This window comes from Onychostruthus taczanowskii, unplaced genomic scaffold (genome assembly GCF_017590055.1).
Source record: "Onychostruthus taczanowskii isolate IOZ18803 unplaced genomic scaffold, ASM1759005v1 scaffold35, whole genome shotgun sequence".
Lineage (NCBI taxonomy): Eukaryota > Metazoa > Chordata > Aves > Passeriformes > Passeridae > Onychostruthus > Onychostruthus taczanowskii.
In genome coordinates, this window is record NW_024500905.1 from 4,893,207 (window position 1) to 4,913,821 (window position 20,615).

Below are 20,615 nucleotides of genomic sequence, written 5' to 3' on the forward strand. Positions count from 1 at the left end.
AGTTAGATAGATAGTTTTTATTAACATCTCATTTTGAATCCTTAACCCTGCCCATTTGTTTCTTAACAAAAGAAACAGAGGTAGAACAGTTCATTGCTGGTTTTTTAGAGAAAATTTTGGGTATTTGAGGACTCTTTTTGTTCCTCCCATTCTTCTGCTTCCCAGACTAAACAAAGGGACAACTGATAAAACATCCTATAGAGTTTACATTAACTCCATTACCAACTGCATGATGTTTACATGTTTCTAAAACATCCCCTCAGCCCTCTGACAGAGAAACTGGGAGGACTCATTGAAATGGGAAAGCTGCAAAACATTCACTTGGCCAGTAATTCTGTTTTGAGGCTCGGGACCAAGATGGTCACTTCTGCACACAAGCCTTGGTCTTCTCTCCAGGCTCGTGCCAGACTATATCAAAAGGTATTGGGTCAAAGGAGCAGGAAAGGAAAAATGTACGGCATGGGTCGGAGGGTCTGGTGGCATTTAAGACTACATTTCTATTATAATTTAAAAAGTAATGTGGAGATCTCAAGAGAAGAATTCCTCCTTTTCTATCTCCCCTTTTCAGTCTCCCCTGGATGAAATCCAGTGAGGGTGCTTGCATGCTCTGGCAAGCAGGACCTGTGGTGGCCCCACAGCTGCGAGCAGCAGCCTCCTGTGGGGTGGGAGCAGTGAAGGGAAGCAGGACATGGGCTGTGGGAAGGAAGGGTCATCACAGGGACTAAACTTTCTTACACCCTCTAAGTCTGCTTTAGTATCCCTCCAGTTTCAGCAGTGCTTTTCAGGAAGAGTTTCATTAACAACCTTAGCAGTATTTCATTCTAGCTGCTATGAATTTGCCAGATGCCCCTAGCCCCTGGCTGTTTCAGAAACTCTTTTGGTAATTTCTGTGGTGCTGTGAGTCTCTCTCCCCCTCTCATTCTCTGCCTTCATGTCTTTGCAACCCCTGACCCCAGTAGTCTTATTGATGATTAGTCCCTATGGGACATACTAAGATATGCTTAGGAGTGAAATCCAAAGGGGTTCCTACCAAATAGCACATTGAATTTGGCTTCTGTGTAACACATTTGACTGGGAAATATCATTGTTCCATTATGTTAGTTATTTAAATTATGCCTATATAACAAAAAACACGTCCTAAAAACAAGTTGCAGGGGAAGAAAGCTTGTAACAGACTGTCCCTTTAAAATCAGAATAAATAATTAATTGTGTGGGCTTAGTTTTTTCTACATTCCAGCTGAAAACAGTAGTAATTTCAAATGATCAAAGGAAAGCAATAAAGTTGAAATACAACCAATACAGGCCATCCACTCAGGCCTGTAGTTTCCTTACACCAGTAAACTTTCTGTTTACTCATTTCTCCCATTTGTCTTGAATTAATAGCTCTGGTCTGTTTAGTACCACTGGCAGCAGTGACAATTATCCTTTGATTCATACCCCAGCAACTTGTTAATTCAAACAAGGTCATTCCAGCCACACAGGCACAGGAGTGCAGACTGAAAACAAACAGGAGCCAGGTAAACAGCCTCTCCCCATCTCCTGGTGAAGAAATGCCACGGGGACAGGTACTTGTTATGGCAGTCACAACCTTCGACAGCATTGTCAGGAATCCTTTTCTGGCTCTTCAAATTCTTGATTCTGCCCAAACCTTAAGCCCCTTTGGTGCAACTTTTCATCCAAAATCCTCAAAAAGAATGGGATAGCTGGAAATTAAAAATAACCTGTGTAATCACTTTCTTACATGTTTGCACATTGTCACTCACCAGATCTCTGTTCTTCATCTACCATACTTGGACTGGTCAGATGATAACAGAAGAGTAAGTTCACGTTTCCCATCCCAACCTTTGTGCTCAGAGGAGTCAGACCTACATTAGTTTGAAGGGGCAGAGAAAGTGGATGAACAAGAAGATTGTGCTTGTCTCCTTGCTTGTGATGCTGCAAACATGTGGCCACCTACCTAAATGCACAATTTGACTGAAATCAATGCAGCTGTTCATAATTTCAAACATGCACATAGTTTAGAGGATTCTTTATCTTGTTGCTACCTAAAGCTATAAAGATAAAATTGTACCTTTCTAACAATTTTGGAATTACCAACATCCTTGTGTTAGAGTCTGACAGCTTTCCAGAATATTCTATACCCTTTTATCTGAAACAGATATGTCATAAATTCTGCTTAGCAAGATGACTCAGTGTTGGCCAGGATAAGACTATAAGTACAACCATCCCCATGGGACTATTTCTGCAGCTTGAAGACACTGACATGGAGTCTGGCCTCATCATGTGGTATCAGCACTCACCTTCCCACATCCTGCCCTGCCCCAAATCCCGCTGGGACCAGCTGAAAAACTCCTACTGCCTTTGAAAGGATCTTGACAAAGCTGAAAAAGCAGCCCTTTGCTGTACTGGTGTGCATTTTCCCATCAGTTTTTTTGCATCCCAATTAGGAAGAAGTGCACTCTAAAACAAATAGGTTTGTTAGCAATTTTCCTTTCTTTCTCTCCTGTTGATTATAGACTGCATTATTAAACAGGTACTTTCTTGTCAAAGATCTGAAAAGGTAGATTTTATAATACAAATTATGAAAAAATATTTCATATGTCTGAAATATGTTTAAGCAGAGGGCTCGAGAGAGCTGTGCAAATGTACTGAAGTGAGAATTGCCCTGCCCTTCACTCTCATTTCCAAGGCTGGATCAGGGATATGTCAGTACTAGTAAGAATTCAAAGGTGAGAGCCGTGTTCCACCTGGCAATCCATTCCCTGCAGCAATAGCCTTTCTAGCTTATTCTGTAGCCAGCCCCAACAAAGTCAGATAAAGTCTGTCAGGACCCAGATGTAGCTCAGAAACTCCAACTCAATAAACAGGTAAATAAACATCCTTACTCACACAGTCCCATTGATGTGAATAGTCAGACATAAGTATAAGCAAATGTTGGCATAAAGGAAGCTCAGAAGCCTGGGAGTGCTCTGCAGTCCTCTGCAAGCACCCACGCCTTGCCAGGGTAAGCAGTAGAACTACTACACGAGAGAATATAATCTCAAGGAAATATTCTATAACAAAGTGTACAGAAAACAGACATTCTCCTACTTTTAATTCAGTTCCTAATTGCTAACAGTGTATAAAAATACTCGGGGCAGTAAAATTAACTAGAACCTTCTGTTTTAAGTATAGAAACCACAACTGTGGAAGCTCAGCATGCTTTGTGGATACCAGGAAAATGTGAGCCCTAATGCGCTGTAGCTGCAATCTGATTCCCAGCATATGTCCTCAAACTGGTGAATTGCTGGGGGAAGGGGCCTTCTGGTCTGGGAATCACATCCCAATTGCCATTTCCTAGACAAAGAACTAGAAATTGTCTTGTCATGCTATGTATGAGATGACATTTTGCTATGTTTAATAAGTCTGACTGCAGTAGATCATAGAAATTCCCTAGAAGCTGCCCACACAAATTTAGGACTTCCTAGTAAGTCATCTCAACAGCAGTCCGTGAAGAGAACTGTCCCAGAAAAACAGTGCTGTTTGACAGGACAACAGGTCTGACAACTTGTTTGCTGAAATGCCTGCCTAATCCATCCAGTCCACCCTTAGTTGAAGAAACCTGAAAAGAGTCTCCGTGAAGTGCAGTGCCCAGCGCCTGGGGAGCCAGCCCAGTGCGCTGAAGTGCTGGGGGCTGCAGCAGGGCAGCCCCTCTTGCCTGCTCTGCCTGCCCGCTCCCTCCCCAGCTCGCAAGCCTGGCGGGCCATGGGAGGAGCTGCCAGCTGCCAGTGCAAGGAAATTGGGCTTTGGCATCTGTACTTCTGCAGCGCTGCACAAGATCAACATTTTTCACATTTTCAGCAGGATGTGACCAGCTTTGAAAATTGTGCCCTGAATCAAGCTTTCTCTTAGATAAATCTCACTAACTCCTTTCATATTTGGTCAGTATCCCATTCACTGGCCCAAGACCTTTCTGATTCCCATCTTTGCTATCATGCTTTTCCTCCCTCACTGAGAGAGCACTGCTGCAGGAGGAGAAAAAAGTAAGACAGTTTGAAGAAGGGACAGGAGAGCAAGAAGAGGAAAGAGTTGGCAGTGAGAAATAGGCAAGTCAGCAAAATAAAATCCAAATTCAAAAGGTAATACTTTAGAATAGAAGTAAGTTTTCCTCATCAGAATTCCATAAAATTCCAAAACAAATGTCTGTGGAGATTTCTGGGTGAAAAAAAGAACACAGGTTTAGGAAAGCTGAGATGTATGTTTCTAATTTTGAAGGAAGATTTAGAGAGAAAACATACTGAAAAAATAGAAATCAAAATAATGAAAAAAAGTAATCTATGTGAAAAGGCAGCTAAGGAAAGCACATGTATCAGGGCTGAGAAGATACTGGAGAACTAGGAAAGAGAAAACAAAAGGAAAATATGGTGCTTCTAATTTTCTTTCAAAATTATGGAATGATGTGCACACAGCATTGCAAATCCTCAGTTTAGGAGATTTAACATATGGAGGGAAGAGAAAGGGAGGAAGTGAGTGCTTTACATCCGTGAGAAGCCAAGCAGAGCTGCAGATCACACGGGGTTGTAGCCTTGCCAGAAGCATCCTAGTTCAGTACGGCTCTTGCTCTCCTCTGCCTACATTTTATCAATCAGAGAGCACTTTGGGGGAAAAAAAAAGGTGACCAGAGGGGAAAAAAACAATATATGCACTTAAATGCAGTAGGAGAACATTCCCACCCTGAGGAAAAGAAGCCATTTATGCCCCCCCAGACTGCCACGTCTGGTCCTGCAGTGCGTGAGGAGGTCAGAGCCTGAGCCCTGGGCTGATGCAGGGAAGCTGACATTACTTATTTTTATCTGTTTCATTAACAAAACCCCTGTGATGTTATAAAAAATAAACACAAAGGGGATCTATTTGGATCTCAAAGGCATGTACTTGTAAGGTGGGAAATGCCTCTTTTGTGACTGACTGCATCAAGTTTAACATATTCCTGCAAACTCTTTATGCAGGGCATGACCACGACCCTCATTACTTCTCTAGCCTGCAGCAGAGGTCAGACATGGGTCAGTACTCAGGTCACAGAGGAAACTATAAATCTAGCAATTGATATACTTTTGTCTATTTGCTATAGGTAGTCTTTTATACATAAAATGTACATGACCTAGAATTTAGAGGACTTGAACCACGCTGCCAAATAATTACCTTTCCTAAGCTCAGCCCCAGGGTCTGGTGTTCTGAAAAATCTTATTTCACATGTGAAATAAGACTTATTTCATTTGTGAGCCCTTATTTCATTTGTGAGCCCTCTTTTTCAGTAAATCAATACATTTCCTTCAAAACAAACCCCAGAGGTTCCTCCAAGGGGAGTCAGCACCAGAAATCACATCATCATGGCAGCGTGGGGCCTCCCAGTCTTTTTCTGCATTTCACCATTCTCTTACACTATCCCAGCCAGTGTCACTCACTCAGCCCCCCCCTCCCCCCCCCCCCCCCCCCCCCCCCACATTTTCCAGGCACTTTGAACAGATAAAACATGCATGCCATATCCAGAGTCCACACATACAGGCGTGTTGGACACAGCCTGCTCTGAGAAATGTGGACCTGAGGTGCCTTATGGCACCTGGCCAGATGCCAGAGGTCACTCCCTAGGATGGAAGCCTTTGCCCACAGAGACAAATAATCATGGCTGGCTCAGAAACCAGTGAGTAGTGCTGCAACTACTCATTACTTTTCAGACTTAACTTTAAGAGAAAAATATTTAATTATTTTAATTTTACAGTCTTATGTTTACATGGCTTATGTCTAGAATGTTAATCTAAATGAATGTTTTCTAAAAATTAGTGCCTAAAACTTTTTTTCCAGGGGAAAAAAAAAACCCTATTCCTACAAAATAAATTTATTTTCTTATTTTACTGAGCTTGCACGGTCACCCTTTCTTGTGATTTGAAGAGGGAGGATCTGAGGTTTTAGTGCTGTTGTCATCTGTATGGACATAAATGGTGGAAGAATGTGTTTGAAAGAGGTTTTGTAGTGCAGAGATTTGAATATGAAACTTTGCCAGTTGTGGGACACAGCAAATTGTACAGCAATCCTACAGAAGCAACATCTCTGGTATTTTCCCACCACAACAACATCCAAACTCTAATGCCATGGCTGTAGATTGATTTTTTATGGCTTTAAAGAGTGTAAACTCTGAACTTCTGGAAACTAAAGTAGTTGTAAATGAAATAATTTTTTTATAAAATCATGTGTAATTGGTATCCAAGGTTTTCACTTCAGACACAGCCCAGGCTCAGCACACTTAGGTACTGCTCTTACAGAAGGCAGGGGTTTCAGTTTAGCACATGCAGAGGGGCCTTACACAGAAGCAGGCTGTATTCACACACTGTCTCTCCAGCATGACCTGAGCTTCATGAAAACTTGGTACATCCAAAGAAGAGGCTGGGGGAAGGGAAGCAGAGGCGCAGAGCAGATGTGTCTCACTCAGGCTGTCTTACAAGCTATGGCTCCAGCATTTGGTACCAAGCATGTGCTATATTTTCTACTTGAAAGCTGGCTGCCACTTCAACTGAAAATGGTTTTGTATGTGCTGCACCATAAAATTACACAGACACACAGACACAGAGGGCCACTCTAACTAGCTGTTTACCTCTGTGCTTCTACCACAGCACATAAGTTATAATCGGAGGAAGGAAACTCCTAGGAGATGTGAAGGCTTTAATTGTTTCAGCATGCAGATGGTTTGCATTACAGAGAATCAGAGAATCGACACAGCACAAGGTCAATTCATAGTTCAGTAATAGCTGTTTCAGCAAGTGAATTTAGTTTGTTTACACCTCTTCTGGGAAAGTTTTAACTGCTATGTAACTTATTTTATAGATATTTCTAGACTTAAGAAACACTGCAACAGGTGAAATTGGAAAAGCGTAGGTTGCCAGAGCCATTTCCCTCATGTTTGATGCTTAGCAATTTTTAGAGCAGCTAAATATAGCTTTTTTCCTACAACATTTGAACAACATGTTTCATCATGTTCTCTTTTCTGTCACTGACATAGAAATGCTCTAATACAGGCTCACAAAGACATCTCCCACAACTCCAATTTCCTTCGCTATATTGAGATATGCCACACAACCTGTGGACCTAGAGACTGAAAAAGATAGTTACTCTTGCCCTTAACTATCAATCTGAGCTGCCTCTCTCTGAGAAGTTTATGTTCCTTCTGCAAGGCAGCTCAGCTGTTCCTGAGGCAGCTGCTGAACCACCTCAATTTAGGGCTTAGATGGTTAGGATAAACTGGAACCAATTTTTTTTTTTTTCTTTTTTTTTTCTTAATAGCACCAGGCTGAAATCTGCCCCAGTAGAACAGCTGCCTCATCAGCTGAGCCATCCCTCCAGGCAAAACAGAGCTTTCCAAGAGGAAAACAAGCTGGGTACTGGGGCAGCAGGGGATTACCACAGCAATACCGAGGTAAGATGTCACTGGTCAGAGCTTGGAAAGCTCCACGTAGGAGAGGAACACAAAGTACACTGGGGCACAAAGCACCAGACTGCATAAGCTACAAGCACTTCCTTTTATGCCATTTACCAACTGGTTCCCAGATCTGTCTGGCTAGCTGCCATTACAAAGGCAATGCCACCAGTGCCAACTGTGAAAAAACTGCATCTGGCATGAACAGTGCATGGCTTTTGTTTTAAAAAGGACGTTCTTTGTTCCTCACACCTTGTCCTTGAGTTCTGCTGGTCAGTGCTTATTCTCATCAGCCATATGCTATCTCCATCATTCACCCTCTGCCTCTTGTCCCACAGGAGCAGTGCCAGACCCCCACATCAGGGCAGCACGGCATCTCCATGCCTGCACTCAAGTGTCGGGAGTGCCAGACCTGGAGAGCAAACTGCAGTGACGCATTGCCAAGAGGGGTTATGCTCATGTGGCTCAACAGATGTACAGATGTATGTCCATATGTGCAGGAAACTCAACACTGGGTGTTCCTCCCCTCCTCTGACATGTGACTACATTAGCAGAGTCACTGGATAATTGAAAGATGGGCTGGATCTCAAAGTCAGTAAGTGGTAAGTGAACTTGCAGTCTTACATGCATACCTCAAAACATGTCAGAAACATCACTCATGATATTAGCAGAACAATGTTAAAAAGTCCATGCTCTGTGCTGTGTGCATTAGGGTATCTACCTTCATTTTCTTTGGGTCTGAAAGTCTTTCTAAAAACTCTTTGTTTCAAAGACCTGTTTTTAAATTAACTTACAAAAAAGACTGCAGATCTCTTTAAAATATTTTTGTGGCAGAGGTGTGAGGATTTGAAACAGGGAGGCACACCAACACTGCAAGCCATACCTAAGAATTTCACAGCTGTGTCCTGGAAGCAATCTCCTGCCACAACCCCACCACGCTGCACTCAGTGGTCCTCGGTGTGGCCTTAACATCTGCTTCGGCATCTGCTCTTCCAGAGGACCTGCCCCTGCGTGCTTGGCTTCTTTCAAAGCCTCCTGCGATGGCTCAGGATGGCTGGCAGCGCTGTGCAGCGCTCTGCAGCCATGCAAACGCCCTTACAAGGCAAGGCGGGATCGCCCCCTGCCTCGGTGAGGCTCCGGCAGCCACATCCACTACTGTACATCCTTGATCCAGCTTTCCCGGGACCATTTAAAATAACTTTGGGGGGCAAAAGGCAGCCCAAGCTTTAGGTCTAATTCTTTATGTTGGTGATAAGCTGAGGTGCACTTACAGGACAGTGAATAGAGTTTGTCTAGCTCCTAACTTGGAAAAGAGACTGCAGGCATCTGGGCCAGAAAGCGTGCAGCTGCCAAAATTAAGCAGGCAGCTGGAATCAGAGCAAACTGCCTCTAGCAGCCCTGCCAACAGATTCTGCAGGTCAGCTATTGAAATTATTTGCACATCAGCATATTTCAAATTTTGAATGCAGCCTTTTGTGAAAGATCACAGTGAGAGCATTTGTAAAGACGGGGTTGTTCTCCGACAAAAACAATTTCCTAAAGAATCCACTTCCTTAACATAAAAAAGGTGGAAGGTTTTCCTAAAACTGGCACCAAGAGCATATCTGTGACATGGAGATAATTACTGGAAGTAACCAGTGAGACTGCCAAATCTGACTACAGCAGAACTGCCAATTTTTTTTTTCCTTCTTAACTGATGCCAAAACACACAGGTGACTTACAAGAAATGAAAGTGTGGAGAAGAGTGTAAAATAAGACTACTCTTATGCACAGCACTTGAGCACAATCTAGAGGATTTGTCTATGAAATGCTGCCAGCTGTTGGACTATGGCCAACTCATCTTAAAATTCAGATAGCCTGAGGGAGGGTGGGATGGAGGTACACGTCCTTCCCTCACATCAGAGTACCCATGGCTCAGGGACATGTACTGACTCCCCATCAGGCCATCTCAGTCCAAAGAAGACTCAAAACTGCAAGCTGAGGATACTTTAAAGAAAAGAAGAAAATAGATGTTTACAAAGTGTTAGTGAAACTGGATCTCTTGCAGCAAAACTCTGCTTTTACTGACTTTTACTTTACTTTTACTGACTCTGCTAGACCCTGCATCTCCTTTTTCACTGTCTAACCTAATGCCATGATTCTCAAGAATCCCCAAGAGTGGGGCTGCTCTGGGAGGTCTAGACAGCTTGATGGGACACAGAGGGATACAAGAATAAAAAATCCAGATGGCTTATGTCAGCCCCTCTTGTCCCTTTTCTGTCTCTGTCTTTCCCTGGCAGGGGTCCTATCTCTGGCCCCACATGGGGGCTGTTCACATCTGACAGGCTGCTCCTGCACTGCATGGAAGGACCTGGCAGCAAAGGGGTGAATCCCAGCAGCCTGGGATGTGAGTTGAGGCAGGGCAAGTTGTGGGAGCTGTGCAGCCCAGCACAGCTTGGCAAGTTCCTGCTGCGAGACGGAGCATGGGATCTCTGAAAGATGGTTCAGCCAAAGAAGAGGACTCCTGACCTACCCAGAAAGGGTTGTGTTAAGGACACTTCTCAGACAGACAGCAGCTGCCAAATGACAACTGAAAGTGTGGATCCTAGGTATTTTCAAAACACTTTTTTCTTCTTCATTCACTCCAGTATATTGCTCCTGTCTTTAGTTATACCTGTTGATTGTGGGGAAAATGATATTAAGAACTCAGTAAAATCATAGTTCATAAATGAAAGTGCCAGAGATTTTATTCCTTCCACTCCCTCATACTGAGTTAACTCTAAATTTACCTTCATCTGTAATCCTCATCTTTAAAAAATCAACCTTGCTTTCCTTTCCCAAATGATGGATTCTTTAACAAATTCAGGGTTATTCATAGAAGTCACAGGTAAAGCATAAAGAAGAAAGAATCAAGTTCTCAGAACTCATAACTCTGTGCCACCTAGTGCATTCATTCACTATAACATTTTGCAAGAGAGAGTTCATCCTCATTGTGGCAATAGGTAAGGAACACTACTCACATTTCTAAAAATCAACTTTTGACTGCCCAGACTGAGACATATTTTGAGGTAAAATGAAATAGCAGATTTGCATGCCATGGGCAACTCCCTCTCCCCAAAACAAAGAAGAAAAGAAAGCCAGAGGCAAAAGACTAAAACTTAAATCAGTGCATCTGAAAACCAAGGCCAAATTGTCTTGCTGAAGGCCATATCTAATTAGTCATTAGTTGAGCAAGGACTGCAAATCTGGCTTCCTCGGTCCCTGTTTCATGCTCTAATCCCCACCTCCAACAAACTGCTTTATAATAAACATAAGACCTTACTGATTAGTCATATATGCAGATAAGGAAATCTCTCTTCAAGGTAACTGTAAAGGAAAATGTTACTCAGGATGGCAAAAGGAAGGTCAAGGGAAGAGAACAATGTAAATGGAAAATAGAAAAATGCTGGAAAGCACTGTTCTTCTAAACCAAAGTTCAAGAGGACTGGGAAATATAAAAGTAATGTTCAGCTTTGTGATACACTGGTCTTCCTTCCCCAGAGAATAATGTTGCAGAATTTTCTGATAAGAAATTGTGATAGAAAAGCCTAGTGAAATTAAGACAATGCAATTTTTATCCTGAAGTCAATTAAGTGAGGTCAGCCCCAGGCAGGATGCATGGTATTGACCTCATCCTGCTGCCCCATGGTAACCATCATCACTGCCTTGTTCTCACCTAGGATTGTAAAGCAAAATAATCAATGATGGTATTTATCTTCCTATAAACAAACACTCTATCAGAAAAGACAAAGCCTTAAAAGGGCATTTACCATGGCTACAGTACACACTTGCAAGCATCAGCAGAGAAAAAGTTGGAGAAGTATAGGGTATGAGTTAGGCAAATCAAGTAATCATGTCCAGTTACCCATCTTACGGCAACATATCAGCAGGCAAAATATCTGAAACAGACGTGCAGCTTTCTATGGGTTCACAAGACTAATTGTAATATATATGTCTGAAAATCTCTTGGGATCCTATGATGAAAGTTTTCTTCTCAAATGCAAAGGGGAGATAATTTTTCCATTTTTCTCTAGGAGTTATCCAAATAGGGCAGGCAGGCAGAGACCAGCCAGGTTTATCTTCTCAGGAAACTGTCCAGTGTCCAAGCATCATGGCTCCAGCATCATCTGGGTCAGGAGCTGATCCAAAATTCATCCATAGGAGGAGCCTCTTGATTAGGAATCAAGGCACAAGTCATAAATAATATGAAAGTCACAGATGAAAGGTGATCAAGATGCAAAACTACTGTTGGATTGAAAATCCCAATTGAGATGTCACAACTATAATGTAAAGTGTGAAAGAATTATACAACAGCCTTTTGTATCCAGGCAGCTTTTTTCACTTGGCAGCAAAGTATCATAAGGTCTCAGGAAGCAGAGGTGCTGAATCCCCAGTGGACCTGTGCTGCAGGAATGGAGGCTTACCACAGCTGAAATAAAAAGGGAGGAGGAAACATGACAAACTAGCTATTGCTTGAGATCTCCCGCAAGTGCTAAGAGAACCCAGCATGTTTTGATCTGGGGCAGCCAGCTACTCCTTCATGCTTTGGGCAGGAGCAAGAAGACTACTCCCCAGAGGTTTAACTAGTAGGACTTCATTGTCGTGCATTTAAATGGCATGCAAGTGGTGACAGTCTCCCCTTTCCCAGTAAAGCTATTGAAGCATTAACACTACATCACTGGACTTTTACACACCTATACACACTATTTGCAGAGTAAACGGGGAAGGTTTAAGCTCTTATCCCCAGTTCCTGTGGAGCACACTGATATGAAGCAACACATACAAGAGTAGAGCTTCACTGTAGAATGAGATCCCTTGGAGAAGGGGAACACAGAGTGCAGCACATGCACATAGCTGGGGAGAAACTGAGCTCCTGAGAAAAAGCGGGCTCTTCTGCCCTGAGGAAGAGTCTGGAGGGCAGCTTTTAGGCAGTGTCGCCAGTTAGAGGAAGCCATGAATCAGCATGAAAAAATGCTACCTGCTGTCATTTGATTCCTGCACTCTGGGAAACAAGACTTTTCATTTCTGTAAGAAAAACAAACAGAGCAACATAGGGCTCTGTTGTCTACCTGATTTCCTAACAGCCGTCTTTGTTACTGTTGGTTGGCACGCTACTTGGATCAAAGACTGGGAACAAATATTTTCCTATCTTCACCCAGCAATGTTATCATTAAAAATAATCAAAAACCACTCCCCACCTTCCTTCCCCACCAGGGAAGGTTTTGCATCATGCCCTTCCTGCACTGAGTTAAAAGGCAACAGCAATCTCCGCTGTGTATATTTCCAACAGCTGCTAATGCCATAAGTCAAACAAAAAGGCTGAAACTCTATTAAAAAAAAAAAAAAAAAAAAAAAAAAAAAAGGCAGATAATGTGAAGCTGGATGAGTATTTGAGAATATGAGATGTGGGTTTCCCAACAGTTCTGATTTTTTTTTCTAATCAGTTCTCACTGCCATCTCGTTATTTGCTCAGGGCAGGTCTACGTGGGATGAATTAAGCAGTCTGCATCATATCACAAGCCCAGCTACCTTCCTGAATATTCAAATGCAAAATAAAATCAGCCTCTTGAGTAAGTGCCCTAAAAAGTGTCTGATATTAAAGATCTCTTCAGGCCCTTGTTATACTTGACAACCAGTCACCCCTTTACCCCTGTGGATTCATAGGTTAGGACAAACCTGACATGGCTGCTGGTAATTCTATTTAGAGTGAGGTGTTTAATGGATATGAAAAACATAATCAGACCATGCAGGGTGGAATGAAAGCCAGTGTCACTCTGTTTGCCAACCTGTCTCTAACTGAAAGGCAAAGTTCAGTACTCCATCTGTCATCTATAGCATATGGACTTCAGAGAAAAATCAGTGTTAGGATTTTGCTGAGACAGAGATTTGCAGGGCCCAGCATTTACACCCCATTTAACAATTTCCCTACCAGTGCTCATTTTCTTTGCATGTTTTGAGGGCTCAGTAAGGCACTCAGGACACTATAATAGTCAGTGATCCATCACCCAGCAACTGCAGCCTCCACGTACCATCTAACCTACAGCATAAACCAGCAAAATACATATCTTCAAGCACACAAGTCTTGATGCAACATCCATTTGCCTTCACATGCCACACCAAAACCAGCTGTCCTAGTGGTTGCTGTCCTGCTCTGCATGTTGAAAAATCTACCCTGAAGATAAGACAAAAATGTTCTCTGATCCCTCTGCTGCAAACCGTCACAAGCCCAACCCTCAGGCTCCACACAGAACTTAACATTTTAGAGGATCAGTTCTCCTTGAACTTTTTTTCCAACATGATTAAGCAATGCTGTTTGAATACTGGAGAGCCACCTGGAACATACAGGACCTGAAAGAGTATTACCTGTGTTAAATTAGCAATGTTATCATCTATTCTCTTCTGAGCCTGCTGAGATACTGGGAAGATATTAATAACTTTGAATTAGGAAGAAAATTGGCACAATAAAAAAATACAGTAGGTATTTCACATCCTGCACCTGGCACAACACTGACAGCAGTGGAAAGGATTGTGAAAAAATATGTGTATTGGAAATAAATAGTGGAAAAAGAACATTGATCTTACAATGGCAGCTGGCAAAATGGCAGGTTGAGACTGGCTACATTTTAGGGAAACGTATTTTCTAGGAAGACAATACAAACCTCCCGAATATGAAAACACCTAACTTGACAACCAGTCACCCCTGGTACAAAAAATCAAAACCAAATTTTAAATGTTCCCCTTGTCTAATAGGAGCATTTTCCGCTAATTTGAAGCCTTGTCTGCATCTTCGATGGAACTAGAAAATCAGAGCTGTTTGACTACATTGATCTGGTTGCTAAACAACTGATAATTGACCTTCTCTAGGTTTCAGTAGTGTGGGCTTTAAGCAGTGAGCTTGTTATCTTTCTGTTGGAAAGGTCGGGACTGAATATTGACCAAGTGCTTAAAATTGAAAGAAACCCCCAACAAGACCAACTTAAGAAAAAAAGTTTAAAGACAGATTTGATGATAAAAATGTGTGTTTTTAAAAAAAACTTTTAAAAACACAATGGCATACAAACACAATTCAGTTTGCTTCTGTGGGCTGAAAATTTCCACCAGGAAGCTGAACTTTATTCTGTTAAAAATATAAATTCTAGTATTAACTCTGTTTGGTGGTATCATGATACAAGTCCCCTCGCCACGTGCCCCATCCAGTCTGTACTTACTGGGCTTTGAGGTCTACTCGGAGTTCTAAAACCCTCTTCTTGTTTAAATGGGTCTTTTGGATTTATCCTACTTGCAAAATTCAACTACTGCCTCAGTCCCCATCAACCCAAGTGTTTGTTCAGAGTGCTCAAGAAAACCCAACAGACTATTCCGTGATGCTTGTGCCAGAGAATACTGAAGAAGCCCAAATATCTGATAGAGTAAATTCAATTCTATAAAATGTTACAATTAATTTATTATTTAGACACCTCAAGCCAGCATTGTGCAAAGCCCATTTTAATAATATTCCTTCGAGGGACGGGTTGCAAAGTGTAGTGCCCCAGGAACTGTTGTGGAAACTCTTAAATTATTTTTTGAAAGCTTGGAACTAATTTCTAGTTTATATAATTGATCAAACCTTTTATTTTTGCCAAATATATTTCCCTAATAGTAACCTGAGCAATATACACAATTAGAACTGAAATCAGCTTCAGTTTTGGTTTAAAAGCTTTTGCAGTTACTGTCAAAATTTAAAATTTGCCTCATTTTTCCTGCCAAAACAAACATAATTCACTTTTCCTCTTTTCCTTTCAATTACTACCAAGCATAACCAGGTTTAATATAGATTTGAAATATGTGAGCCATAAGCCTCATGCCCATTGTACAGAGTACACACCATTACCAAGAGTTGGTAGAGGAAAGCAATCAATAGCTCAAAGGTAGTTTTCATTATTAATCAAGAACTGCACACACCTGTGTTGTCAGTTTTTTTCTTCATGGGTTATTTCTGAAGAAACATTCAACTACCATATCTTTTAAGGGAAGGAACTGAAACCATTTTCATTTTCAGGTACATTTAAGTGACAACATCAGTGCCCTTCCATGTCCAGAAGTTTCTGTGTTAGCACTGTGAGATCCTCTCATTCTTCTCCATGGCATTCATGCAATTTGAAGCAATCTGGGGGGTGTTGTTATCCAAGTCATTTGTTACACCCTATATCTCTTTCTATACTTTATCAAGTGCCTCAGGTCTTGTACCAGCTTCAACTCTGAATGCCCTTTTTCTTTGAGAAAATTTGAGTGTAGTGAGACCTCTTTGGCAAGGCTTGTCAACTTGAAGAAATAAATTCTGTCTGTGACTTGTGCATAAAAAATTGTCAATTTTTGATTCATCTAGGATAATAGAAAAACAGGAAAAACTGAAAATCCACATAATGGCTTTGATACTTCTTAGACTTTTGAGAAGGCCTTGGCATGTCAGTTAGAGGTGGTGCACCTGTAATTGGCAATATGGTAGCATAGGAGAGGATTGCTGGAAAGGAGCTTTATTCATCCCACTCTTCTTGTTCGTGGAAGAAATTGGCAACTCTTTCCCCAGCTTTTTCTGAGTGCTCTGTACAAGACCACAGAGAACCTATATACATAATTTCCTCTTTAATGTCTATAGGAAGTCTGTTCAGGAGGGAAACATCTAGGGCCACACAATTTTCACCTGAGTCATGTATTTCTGCCATTGGTACTTGCATTATGTTTGACATTGTGAGTTTAGTTTTCAAGTATTTAACCCCGTAGCCTTAGCGATCTGTAAGAACAGCTTCATCATGGAATTTCCTTGACTTTTTTATATTGAAATATTTATGTGTGTATATATACACACTCAGAGAAAGAAGCTCAAAAATTAGGCCTTTTGAGCTCCAATGACTTGTTAACAAAGTCAAGCTGTGTGACCACATTCCAGATTCTGAGGCTCTTTGACCACTCATGTGTGCACCCAAGTGCTCCAGTTCCTGGCAGAATTGCACAGGAGGGAAATCCACTGGAAATCTGTAGACTCTCTTTCCAACATCAGCCGTTAAGAGCCTGTAAGAAATTCCTCTTTCCCATAAAGGAAATCTTAGGTCTAGATTCTCAAACTGTGTCTCAACATGACATTTGTTCAAGGTTATTTGGAGTTTAAGGTGTTCCAGACACATCATAGCACCCAGCCCCTGTTGTGCTGACAGCACTGTTCACAGGCTGTGTTGAGAACTGAAGAGCTGATTGGGCTTTGCAAGGACAAAGGTTAGAAGCTACAACATTTTCCTGACCCATTTTGAAAGAGCACTGTCCAAAACCAGCAGTGCTGGTGCCGCTGGGAGTGGAAGAGCAAGGGGAACAGGGAAAAGTGTATAGGCATGAACAAACATTCAGGAGCAGGAACTACAGCTGGGCACCAAGCTCTGCTGCACTCAGGGCACCACCAGCTCACTGCAGCAGAATGAAGGGCAGTTTATATCACCTGCATCAAGCAGGAGATACATTCACACTGCCTGACCAATCTGACATGGTGCTAGGTCATAGAGAGTTGGAGTTCAAAGCATTGCCTACTATCATCACAAAGTAATATTCTCTGTGTTTGAAGGAGCATATGCCAACACAGAGGTGCCATGACTCTTTAACTGTACCAGGACTAGAGTGCCAATATAATGACTTCAAACTAGCACTTTAGTGTTTTAAAAAAAAAGCACTTCAAAACAAAACAGTTGTCTCAGGAAGAAAAGGCACAAATCCCAGGACTATGGTCTGTTACGAAGTCATCCCTCTCCATAAATACTAAAAAATTTGAATAGTCCTGCAAAATCCTTTCACAATTTAAATTGATGTTCACTGTATGGGTGAGACATTCCCAAATACATGTGTGATCTTTGCAACTCTCCATTTGACTAGCATAGCTCATGCAAAATTAACTGGTTTTGCATGCCATGTGATTTTCAAAGTCACAGTATAGATAAAGGAGAAGCAGGCATCACTGGGAGAAGTTCTGTGCCAAGAATCTAATGCCTATTTTAGCAAATGATGTAGTGCAACACACAGCTCTGTAAAAGACAGCAAGTGGTGCTGAGAATCCAAAGTCTTCAATATAAACTCTTCATAATGATTACTTAAGAAAATCTCTGCTTTGATCTGGTGGACTGAGTGTGTTAGGTTGGCTCCTGGAGTACCTCTTCTCACAGGCTTCAGGAAGCAGCTTAGTTTTCACCTGAAGTGGAATGGATTTTTGTCCTATGACTACTCTCTGATATCAACCAAAACAAGGGAAGTAAAGACAACTGGAAGATTAGCTTCAAAAGCACAGTCCTGCATCTAAGTAAAAGGGACTGCAGACTAGATACCATCCACAGAGTAAGAATGCAAGAATAATTTTGTAAAGAAGATAGGTTCAGTCTTTTTACCATCATCTTTTTCCCATCCCCTGACCCCTTCATGATCTCATACTAAACACCTGTTCAGTTTTATACATGAGATGCAGGTTCAAACATTAAACAGAAAGTTAAAAATCACCTTTAAGGCTGATAAAGTTGAGGAAATTTTAGCATGGAAGAAACTAGTAATTTTGAGAAGGCAGCTGAGCTGGGAGTTGTGTTTAATTAAATAGTAATCTAATGCCAGCTTTTGCAACAATGGTCCCCTTCAGAATGTTAAAATTATTTTTTAAAATTCTAATTCCTTTTTTACCTACAAGAGAAATAGACAAGTCCTAGAAAGACAAAGTGGTCTGAGCAGGTCAGTAGCAGAGGAAGGAGCAAATTCAAACCTTGCAGATTCCTGTGGTAGCTCCGTCTGCTCTGTCCATGTGGGACAGCCGTGCGTAAAGAAAATGACCCAACAAGAAACATTCCAGGTTTTCTGCATGTAAATGGTTGCTGCCTCAAAACCAGTGGATGACAGATGCTGAAAATAGCATCTGAATCCTCATTTTTCGTCTATCAGTTGTCAGGCACACTGACCCAAACAGCTAGTGAGGAAAGAGATTTGTAGCCACTGTCACCCACTGCAAGCAGCCAAAGTGTGGCTTCTTCCAAGAGGAAGGAAATCAGTAGGAAAAAACAGTACTTCTTTGATGCGATCTTGTTGCACACAAACAAATGCACATGAAATTTGGCTTCTCTAAGTACTGTAAGGCTCAAAGAGCAAGAAGCAGTTTCCTTGCTCAGTATTCATACCCAGGACAGCACTTGCTCTTTTGTAGATCTCCCACAGGCAAGCTACACATGTCTTTTTGAGTAAAAATTATTTTTAATGCCCTTCTCTCTCTGCTCCTGTCACATTTTCTTGCTGACAGTCACCCACACTTCCAAAACCTGTGTTGCCCTGTACTTCCTCCTCTCCATCGCTGCTGCTCTGCCTTTCAGCATCTGAGTTATTCCCCTTCTGTCTTCCCAACAGCAAGGCACATGGAGGTCACAGAGAGACACTATGTCCTCAGTCACAGCTTGGGGGGCTGGATAGTTGGGTGGTGGTTGGAGCTTCCACAAAATAAAATGTTGTTCTCGCAGAGAAAATTCAGTGATGACCTGGAGGACACACACCAAGCTCAACAAGGGTGCTCAGAAATTTTAGAATCATGGAATCATTAAGGTTGGAAAAGTCCTCCAATGTCATCAAGTCCAACCTTCAACCAAATGAAAGCCACTAAATCATATTGTGAAGTGCCACGTCTACTCATTTTTTGAACACTTCCACAGATGGTGACTTCACCCCTTCCCTGGGCAGCCTGTTCCAGGACTTTCCTGAATAATCACTCCAGTCATTAGAAGTCTTTACACATCTTTGTGTTACCAAATATTTTTTACTTATCTGGATTGTTTTACTTTTTGGTAGAATTATCATTTCATAAATATTGGTTTTGACATAAGTCTGTAGCAAGTTCCATTTTTTTTCCTGCTAAAAATATAAAATTATAAAAATGCTTCCTGGAATCTGTTTGACATGTCTATGGCAAGGGCTGAGGATAAAGTCTAACTTTGTCCATCACAAATGTTTCCCAGCTGGATTTTAGGCCTTCTGTATATGCTATAAGGATTTTGCTTAACAGGAACCTGGAAAGGAAAAGCACTGCACTATTTTTTCATTTGGAATCCTCCGAGAAAATATATCTTTGGTTGATTCACCAATGGGTAAGTGATCATCACAGAGGAATGTAAGCACTGGGTTTTATCCCAACTGTGTGTTAATATTTCTTGCTGCTTTTCCCACCAAGTTAAGTTTGCTTTGCTTTTTGTGTCCTCAGACTGTTTCACTGAAATGGCAGTGCATCATCTTTAGTTAATGATTGTGTTGCTGTGCTTCAGAGCTGACTCAGAATAAATTTTTGCAATCCTCAAGGAGGATTCCCTTGTCCTCCTTAGTATTGTTTAGTATCTGCCTTTAAACAGGGCTATGGCAACAATCACCTGTGACTGCATATCCCACAACTGGTAAATTACAGCAGGAAGATAGTAATGACTTTGAAGACAAGTGGCATCTGTTTGTTTCCTTAGACCAGACTGATTTCAGGAAAGAAAAATTTAAAGCAAAAGTTGCTGTCTAGAAGAGGCATCTGCTGTAGTGTGTTCAAATATTTGTGGAGCGATCTTTCATGTACATAACTGGGCAGCTTTTGAGGGCAGTTATATTGCCTCCTCTATACACTGTGGACAATACCACAAGAAAAAATACACAAGGATCCTAGTTTCTTGCCATACAAAATTGTCTTTTAAGACCTTAGCATAATTATTGCTAAGATGTGCTTAACTTAAATTTGAAATATTTATTCTGTACAACATTATTGAAAAAAAAACCCAACCAAGACCCAAACAACCCATTCCACAAATCTGCTAACATAATATCCCTTGTGTAGGAAAAGTGACACAGGGTGTCAGAACATCAGTTTTATGAATTTATGCATCTTATGGTGGGGCAGAAGGAAGGGAAGAGGAGACTGCTTGGATTCAGAAGTAATTTGGGTGGGCACAAATTTCACAGCTGGCCACTTTTAGCATGCTGCAGCCTGTGCTTGGCAGTTCTGTGGATAATGAAACTCACGGTAGGCTGTTCTATGTATCTCTCTTGATTCTTAGAGTGAACAACAGCAATTCTTACAGTGAATTAAATGAACATTACCAATGATAGCTGGGTCTGAGATTGTTTGGGTTTTAACCCTCTC

At 41.6% G+C, this 20,615-nt stretch overlaps 1 protein-coding gene across 1 annotated transcript in view; it reads right to left on the reverse strand.

Annotated features, from left to right (window-relative positions):
- RASSF3 (Ras association domain family member 3) overlaps positions 1–20,615 on the reverse strand; it is a 93,781-nt gene that overhangs the window by 57,879 nt on the left and 15,287 nt on the right. The window lies entirely within an intron of this gene.